This window comes from Pectinophora gossypiella, chromosome 23, assembly GCF_024362695.1.
Source record: "Pectinophora gossypiella chromosome 23, ilPecGoss1.1, whole genome shotgun sequence".
NCBI lineage: Eukaryota > Metazoa > Arthropoda > Insecta > Lepidoptera > Gelechiidae > Pectinophora > Pectinophora gossypiella.
In genome coordinates, this window is record NC_065426.1 from 3,678,740 (window position 1) to 3,689,163 (window position 10,424).

The window sequence follows — 10,424 nt, forward strand, 5'->3', positions numbered from 1 at the left end:
GGATAGCTGCGTAAACAATGTTACGTGTGTTGATGTGTCGTGTGTACGTTGTTCTAACATCTGATTGGTGGGTGAAAGGTTGCATAGAGGAATAGTAAAAGATTCCACAACAAGTTATATTTATTATTACCACATAAAAAAAAAAATATACTAAATATTATTACCAAGCCCATATGGTCGATATTAGGTAATACAAAATAACGTGGGCTCAGGTAATCTATTTTAATAAAAACAAAATCTTAATTATCACGAAGATAATTATCACACAAGTACATAATGTAAATGTACTTCCCCTCTTTATACTTTCAGCCTCATTTAACAATATCTTATAATAAAAGAGGAAAGTTTAGATCAGTGGTTCTGAATATCTTAATGAAAAAGGTCACTTGAATAAATGTATCGAAATTCTTACTTACACTTATATTTGTATTTTCTCTAATCAATTTGACATGTTGTCTTAGGATTCATTTAACTACTCAATGTCGACAACAATTGCCAACTTAGCACAGGATGTTACAATCAATCTTGTGTCTGGGTGCCCGCGTCATTACCCGTTTTTTATGTATTTCTTCTTTTATGTATATAAACAAATAATGTGTAACTTTGATAATTATTGTAGACCTTGGTGTGCCAATGAAAAATGAGTGTTACACTATATGATAAACTCTCACAGTCCTTTCGACTACAACTATCGTGGTTGTTCAAGAGCTTCGGAAATCTGCTCTATGGTGAGGTCCCTGTGAGGCTCGTATAGCCAATTGTGATGTTGAGCTTCCATCAGAAATTTGTTCTTATGTAGTTCTTTTGTTGTGAAATTGATAGTCATGTGAAATAGGTATTTAATGTACTTGCTTAACTTCAACTTTATTATTTAGAACTATGTATCTATTCTAGTACAGTATAGTATAACCATATATAACATACATAATATCGATTCCATTCTTGAGAACTGGTGAAACTTGTTTAGCGAACAGTAATTATTCTTATTGTTTTCTACATGATAATATCAAAACGTTTGGTGGAACGCCGCGCTGAGTTTATCAGGCAACGGCTGTGCCTCTGACTGCCTTTATTGGGATTAAAGTCATGGGCAGCTGAATTAGCCTTTGTGATAACAATGAAAAAATCCTTTATTCATTAATGAATAATCATATTATTGGTACTCGTTTCAATTTAAATGTTTCATTCCCAACTAAGCTTTAAACATCTACACTGTTAAAAAACCTCTCGAACAAGGAGCGAGTATAATTATGAGATTAAACGAACTTACCTGTAAGTGAAGTTCTATCTCAATTATACGAAGCTCCTTGTTCGAGAGGACTCCCTCCCTTCAATTTTAATATCCCGCCCTAAAGCTTCCACAGGTGATGGAGTTGTCCATGAAACATGCTTTAAACATAATGACATTAGTTGACAGGTGCGCTCGGAAGCGGGAAACTAACTTTTTTTTTTTAGCTTTGGATATGAGCTTTGAAAATTGTGACGATGCTGGAGCATAAGACGTAGACTACACTGTTAAAAAACCTCTCGAACAAGGAGCTTCGTATAATTGAGATAGAACTTCACTTACAGGTAAGTTCGTTTAATCTCATAATTATACTGTATTCAAAGTTGAATTTATAATCACGCGAAGCAAACTGACAGTTCCAAATGATTTATTCTGTTTTTAAAGTTGCACTGTTGTATATGACTCACTCAGTCTATGATTAATTGAACTTCTGTGGCATGACTCTTCGGTATAAGTTTGAAACATTTATTAATAGTGGATCATTCAGATACAACACAATTTTTATTTTCACTTAATTGGCAACTTACCACGTCTCACTTTGCTTCGCACGATTATAACTTCGGCTTTACCTATATGTTCTGTAGAGGTTTATAACTCGAATAGTTACTTGTTGCATTTCACTTAAGTCACCCATAGTTCCCACATACTTATCTCTTAGAGTTTTGAAGCCCGCAGGCGTTTCGATTAGCTTAGCAAACAGTAAATCCGCGTTTCCACTTAACGATATTTTGTCAAACGTGTGTCACCGATATCAGACGACATCGACGGCCTTTTCTCGACTTCAAATTGTCATTTCGCCGGCCCCAACGAACAAAATCTTAATATCCTATTACCATCTTTTTCGTGTTTTCCCAAATCAGAAATGCGTTTTAAGTAGGCTTAAATGCTGGCTACTCGAACACACTTTCTATAGCTTTGAAGAATTTTTAACTTTAAAATTTACCGCTTAGTACTTAAGTACCATTATTGTATTATTATATTTTCCATATGACATGTAATATAACTATTACGAAATAAATGAATAAGGATCACAACGTGATTTTTGTGATATGTCTCCATCGGGATTCCCGGGGCCTCAACCACTGTACCACAGAGGCCTTTGCTCCCGCTCGGTGAGGTGTGGGTACTTAGTTCGTCTTGCGATGGATGTGCCCCTGACTACCGTAACAGGATATTGTCGTGAGCTTATTCATTCACTTCCATTTACACACCCTTCGCACACATTTCTCGCTTGTTTTGTATGACCTCGCTTCGCTAAACCCTTTTCCACCAGAGCTGATCTGAGCGAGGATTCTATTGGTGGATTTTTTCCTCGCACACCGCTTAGCTACCTCCAGCTCTGGTGGAAAAGCAGCCTTAACGCTGCGACGGGTGAACGAACAGAGAGAGAAAATGATCAGAAAATAATGAATTTAGTATGAATAAGGGAATGAATACTAAACAGTAATGTTCTAGAAAAAAAACCTTCTTTGTTTATTTATGTTACTTCTTGTTTAGCAGAAAAGCCTATGTTCATCAGAAAAGTAATATCATCAATCCAATAGCACGTTGTACGCCTCAAGGTTACATTACTCCGGTTTCGGCTGGTAAATAACACTAATTCATTCCGTTCCACCCTAAGGCTAGACTAACTTAAGAAAATGCCTAATGATTTCCAGACGTAAACAATGAAAACAAATTTTTGGTACGTTATAGAAGTGACAAAGTAGGTACTACATTTACACCAGCGACTGGGTTTACCTTAGGGTATTTGGCCAATGATGACTGGGTCGAATAGTAGACAAATTATAAAATGCTAATTTATATAAACTTAATTTAGAAATTAACGTTAACCACCTCCGTGGTCCAGTGGTTGAGCGTTAGGCTCACAATCCGGAGGTCCTGGGTTCGATTCCCGGTGGGGACATATCACAAAAAATACTTTGTGGTCCCTAGTTTGGTTAGGACATTACAGGTTGATCACCTGATCGTCCGAAAGTAAGATGATCCATGCTTCGGAAGGCACGTTAAGCCGTTGGTCCCGGTTACTACTTAATGTTGTATGTAAGTAGTCGTTACATGAGCCATGTCAGCCTTCGGCGGCTCAATAGTAACCCTGACACCAGGGTTGATGAGGTTGATACTCCACCTCACAACCCACACGATAGAAGAAGAAGAGTCTAGAAATACAGAGTGTTAGTGACATCGTACCGAATACTTAAGGGAATGATTGAGACCATGATGCTGAGTTAATCACGTGGAATTTCCTGTCGGATAATTCATGAAAATTTTACACATAAAACATAAATTAAAACATAAATTTTAGTGTTTTTTTACTATTAAAGCACATAAGCCCGCCTATTGCTAGGCCGCCTATTGTGCTTATGTTTTATTCGTATGTTTATGTCCTTTATATATGTTCTTGTGCAATAAAGTATTATTGATTGATTGATTGATAATAACGGGTTCTTACCGCGTTTAAATGGGGATATGAAACTCCCGATATTTCGACACTGTTGCAAGTGCCATGATCACGGGATGATTTTTGTACTATTATTTAAATTTTTATACTTTTGCGACAGAAAAAATTACTTGATATCAGCTCAGAATCATGATCTGAACTATGTTTTCTTCTTTATGAGTTTTCGGTAGAATGTCACTAACACCCTGTGTAAGTATTATTTGTTCCAGCATAGAAGCTACATAATATGGAGTAAGGCTTCAAAATTTAAGTTTACGAGTAGGACTCCGTAAATAATAGATCTTTCTGCTCAAATGAAGTCAAGTCAACTCGTACGGTCACAGGATTGCTACCAGAAACCGCACTGAATTTCGTCAAATGGAACCGGAGAAAGCATTGAGAACTAACTAAACTTACTTTGTCCGCTTGTAACTTAAAGTAAGTTACGTCCTACTAGTCCAGCAATCTTGTAGTTTGGGCTGTTCTTGAAGCCGAAGTTTGCTTAAAGTTACTTTTGGGCGGAGTTGAGGTTGCGAATACTAACATTATGGTCTGGTTGCTATCAAAAGGCTAGATACAACAGTCGCATGGACAGCCATACTTACTTGTATGGCTATCTGTACGTACTTGTAAGGGGTGTAAGTGATATCGTAACGAATCACTTCTAATTCCGTTTTATTTCTAAAATATATCTTGTGTACAAATATACTTTATTGCACTTAACAACTAGTTACATCACAAACAAGAAATGGACGTTTACAACCTACTTAAAGTTATCAGAATTTTGAAAGTGTGGTGCTTGGTTCTGCGGACCAGTCTCTGTGAGTGTGGAAGTGCGTGAAGGAAATGCATATGTGTAAGTATATTAGGCGAAGTGTGAACTTATATGTATGTGTATACAAATGTAAGTACTTTGTTTCTTATGTAAATGACATGTAATATGTTGGAAATAAGAAATAAATTCTCTTTAACCATAATAATGAGCTGAATCATTTCACTGAGAGAAATGATTCAGCTCATTATTGTGCGTTAACATCAAGTGGAATTTTCCATCGCAAAAGTCAAAACAAACAAAACAAAACATGGGGCCCCTCTGAAATCCTACCTATGGCAGAGCATATCTTTATACTTTACTAATATGCCTAAAAGCTATTCTGCCTAGTACTAAAATAATTCTGAACTAGAAATTCAAAATACCTATTTGTTATGGTGTGGGCTGCTTAGTTTACCTACCAAGATTATTATATTTTTTTTTTATTGACGTGACTTATTGTAGATTTGCCGCAGATGGCATTAACTACTTGGCCGGACAAATGGGGAGCGCTGAAGGCTCTCACCCGGTACAACGTTTAAGACAACAGGCCTGAGGGTGCCCAGTTGGGCGCGAACCTCGGCTCAGGGCGTCGTCTGAGAGGAAAAATATTTGAAAGAATTAATCGACCTATAGTGGGTCGATAGCGATAAGCGCTGAATGAGAGAAATCGTCGACCACGCCGGCGGGGTCGGTATCGGGGACCTTTACCTACCAAGCAAATCTGGTGTTAGTGTTCTTTCATGAACCGCCTTTCGGGCGCTGACATGGTTCATATTACGACGACCACTACCATTAGAGATAGTAATAACCGGGAGCACCTACGTAGGTTGATAGCTAAGTAACTATTTACTTATTTTCTAGTTTTCAGTGCATATCAAATAAACAAAACATGGGGCTTAACTTAAAAGGTTTTTACCGATTTTCTTTTTTATATTAAGTATGCTGTTTGATTGTATTTTTGAATAATTATGTACCGAGTAATGAGAAGATCTGTTCCATGTAAGCTCTTCTTGGTCTTCCCCTTCCTCCAAAAAAAAAAAAAAAATGCTACACCGACAAGAGCGTGGCTCTTAAATTGATGATGAATGAGAAGATAGATAATTATCACGTTAAAACTCTATCAGGTTAAATATATTATTTTGTGTATTTCCTCTGTGTGTGCAATAAAGTATGTTACGTTATGTTATGTAGAATAAAAAAAATCTTACAATTTTATTTAACAAGTTTATCCATAGTAATGACTTTGAATAAATGATTCCGATTGCGAAGAAAATAATTATTAATCTTCGATATCAAACAGCATTGCTATTTTTTTTTCCAACGACAAAAGGACGGAAATGTTTATTCTCGCAAACAGTTTCCTGAAAACATTTAGGCCTATCTCTGGCCGACCCGGGGTGTTCAAATAATCCGGTACTAACAAAACGATGTACAAGGGTTTTTTCATTAGCCCCTTTTGAGGTCTCATAAAATTATTTAGACATGAAACCCACCTGGGTCTGGGTTTAGTGGGAAAGTAAAAAAAAATATTGAAGGGATAATAGCTCGGGGCCTATGTTTAAAGCTTCTTGTTATAGTACTATCTTGGGATTCCAAATTATAGCTGGTACAGTTTTTTTTTTTTTGTGACGGAAAGATTTTATAGACCTTATAAAAATACGCACACGTCAAAATGAGACCTCCCTTCTCTGAGGTTGGTTTAAAAGTTCTTTAAAAATATATACAGAGTAGAATAGAATTTGTTTCAATAAAAAAGGACGCCACACACAAGAACAAGACAAAAACATCATTTATAATATTCACAAAAAAAGACTATCGATAGTTATAAAAAAACAATAATGTCTGTCTATAGTGTACTGCGCTAAAGATAAATAAATAAATAATTGGTGTAAGCCCGGCACCGGAGTTTGAACCGATGTAGCGTTCCCCTTTTGACAAACTTCTTTTTCTTATCGTATGGGTTGTGAGGTGGAATACCAGCCTCATCAACCCTGGAGTCAGGGTTATGAATGAGCCGCCAAAGGCCCCTGACATGGCTCATGTGACTATTACTCACTTACACCAGTAAATAGTAACCGGGACCAACGGCTTAACGTGCCTTCCGAAGCACGGATCATCTTACTTTCGGACAATCAGGTGATCAGCCTGTAAAGTCCTAACCAAACTAAGGATCACAAAGTGAATTTTGTGATATGTCCGGATCGTCAGTCCAACGCTCAACCACCACAGAGGACCAAACAAGCCGGTGAACCATAGTAACTTACAACAATAAGCCATTATTTTTTGAGAAAATAAAGAATTTTACAAATACGCCAAACGTTAAAAACAAATTATTATTCACCTCAGCATAACACTCACCTGACGCCGAAACGACGCAATTAGGGAGCATCTTAACACAAAAGGAAAATGTTCTGTAAAAGTTACTTTTCCTAGGAAATTGGGTCAGCAATGAGAGCCTTAGGCGCATAGTGGGCATATAATGTTACTCGGCCTATATACACATTGGGGGAATTTACAACAGTGTTTGTTCTCACGGGAAACTATTAGGTGTCAATTTCTTTTTAAGTTCTTTATCAAAAGTTCATTTTGACCCCCGACGCAAAAACGACGGTTGTAAATGTAAATGTGTTTGTCTGTGGCATCGTAACTCCTAAACCGATGATCCGATTTTAGTGCGGTTTTTTTTGTTTGAAAGGTATATCAGTCGAGGGTGTTCTTAGCTATGTTTGGTGGAAATCGGTTCAGGTCTTCAAGGTCATCAGGTCGTTTGTTAAGTGTGATAGGAATGTTACACGCTCAGTTTGCTTGCAAGCATATGTGGGAGAAGTTATTTTTTCTTTGTTAAGTTGTTCAATAACCCTGACACTAGACTTGATGAGCGGACCCCTCCTACAAAACTCACACGATTGCCAAACATTGGAGATTAAACTGAATACCTAAACGAAAACCAGCAGCAATGCTAAGGCTCCTTTCAGCCACAACAGATAAAAAGAAGAGTCACTCTCACACAGACTCTTAGTTAAGAGTCTTTTTGTCATTATTTATTTTTATTTTGTTGCTATAAAGTGTATTTGTATTGTATTGTATAATGTGTTGCAGTTAATTAGTTTAAGCAACTTTGTAAAAATATTTGTGGTCGAATAAACTTCTTTCCATTTCATTTATTTATTTAAAAACAAAAGGAATAAAAGTGTGAATTGCGAACTTTATCAGAACTCAAATTGGGGAAATATCGACGAAAGATGCCGCTGACAGTGACTTATTACTTTGAGGGGAATGGTTTAAAATACAGAAGTAGAAATCTTGCTCACAATGCAGCGGATACGGAAAGGAGGGTAGGCAAAAATATGGTGCTGATTCTATGTGATATGTATACACTTAGGTACCATGTCACATTAACTTTTTTGACAAATTGAACTGTATGTCTCACTAAATGTCAAATATGTTAGTGCGACAGAGTCCTAATAATAATAAATACATACCATCTAAATTTATTTTAAGTTATACCTGACATTTTCTTATCCAACGAAAAGGGACGAGTTATCGACAGGTAAAATTTACAATTCCCAAAATTTTATATTTACCAATAACCTGATAGAAATAAGTTGACAGCACACGTCAAACGGGTCATATCAGCGATATGCCTATTTTATTCCTCCGCGTTATTCATTCATTCATTTTAAAATTAACAGTTGTCAATCGTGCGTCCCTTTCCTTTTCGATGGATAAGAAAATGACTGTCCGCAGGAATCCGGGACATTATATCTTTAAAATTTACCGTGCATTTTAAAACTGCTATGTTAAAAGTATTAATATACGATCCCGACGACCCGATTACTCTAGCCATAGAGGCAGCCAATCAGCTCGCGACACCAAACACTTCAGGACACCGATACCGACCCCGCCGGCGTGGTCGACGATTTCCCTCATTCAGCGCTTATCGCTATTGACCCGCTAGGGTCGATTAATTCTTTCAAATATTTTTCCTTTCAGACGACACCCTGAGCCGAGGTTCGCGCCCAACTGGGCACCCTCAGGCCTGTTGTCTTAAACGTTGTACCGGGTGAGAGCCTTCAGCGCTCCCCATTTGTCCGGCCAAGTAGTTAACGCCACCTGCGGCAAATCTACAATCAGTCACGTTAAAAAAAAATGTTATTAGTACGTCATCAACTACCACGATCGAACCAGTCTGCAGTTGTCACAAATTGAACGAATCTTCTTAAAATATAGGTAAGGTTGCCAGTTATCGCTTCTGCTGTATATTTTAAACCACTTCCAACAAAGAGCTCCTATAATAGGCGCCTGTTTAACGGCTGCTTTCATCCAAAGCCTCCATTTCATTGTCAAGCCGTTTCATTACCTCTGACATTTGAGATTTTATCAAATTCTCACGTTTACAATGTAACGCTTCAAAGGAGGTTGGTCAAGAGTGGTCCAAATGTCCACCACTGAGACCTATTTACTGATTTGATATTTGATTGCTGTCAGTAAAAAAATAAGGATATGAAGAATCGTGTTTTTTAACCTTCTTATGGGGAAATATTTTCATTAATGACAGCGGGTTTTTTTATAATAATCTCCACTTATATCTATAGTTACATTGAATATGGTAAGTACTTACCAAATAATTTTATGTGAGAGAACTGTTGTCTGAACTAGGATACCCTGTGTTTAAGATTACCAGGCCGCCACCTCTCAACAAGTAATATAGACAACAGAATTTTAATAATATTAAATTTAATATTAGATTTAATAATATTAAAATTCTGTAACAAAAATGAATATAAAAGAAGAATTTAATTATGGGAAATCTTGAAAATAAACTAGTCAAAAGTCCGCCCCTGGCTAATCCGGGAGCAAAGGTGCCAATTACACTAGCCGCATTTCCTCGCTGTACAGCAATGGACAACTTTCGCGCCAAGAACAATCCGGCACAGGGGTCATCACCACTCTGCCTTAACCGACGTCAGATTTCCGCTATGAATTTCTTAGCATCGCTACCCCAACATGAGAGCCTTCAGCGCTCCCCATTTGTCCGGCCAAGTAGTTAATGCCATCTGCGGCAACACACATAAGAACTACAATAAGTCATGTCGAAAAAAAATTGCTACCCCAACAACCCGTCGTCTCAACAGCAAACAGGACAAAAATGTAACGGCCTTCCAAATCCCTATATTCAGTCTCATTCATTTGTGTTTAGTCTCATTTTGTTCTGAGTAGTTGTTTTTACATTCGTCTCTCTATTTATAGTCTGTTTACACCCCGGGATTTTATCAAAGCGTTTAAGAATTTACGTGGGTGTTTTAATGCTGCTTCTGGAAACGTTTTCAGAATTTTCAAGTAAGTAAGTTTGTGGTTTGGGAATTCGTTAAGGAAACATTAGGGGAATTAATAACAGCTTCTATGGTTTAGTGCTCAGGCTATTCGAGAGTTCAGTATGATCCGGGTTCGATTCCCAATGGAGAAATCTGTGGTCTTTACAAATAGCTATGAAAGCGTTACCGAATAGTGATGCTATTTAATAAATATAGAAAGAAAAGAAAGAGAAAATATCCCAAATTTTTTTTGATGAATGTATTTTTTTTTTGGTGAATGTATTAGCCGTTGTCTTAAACTAGCGTAACATAAGCCCACGACTATATCCCAATCAGGATGCTCAGAGATACATCGATCGAAAGATTAATTAAGCACCCTCCCCTCACCGAGCTTTCTATTAGACCAAAGTAATAGGTAGTGAGCCGTATCGCCGTCTATAAAAGTCGAGCCAACTGTGTTAGTGACTGCACTTAAGGAAAATTAATAACTTAAAGGTGCAAGTCCCGTACCGGGGTTCGAACCGACGCTCCTCATTTGAGAAGCAAGCCGAGGGACCGGACCACAGT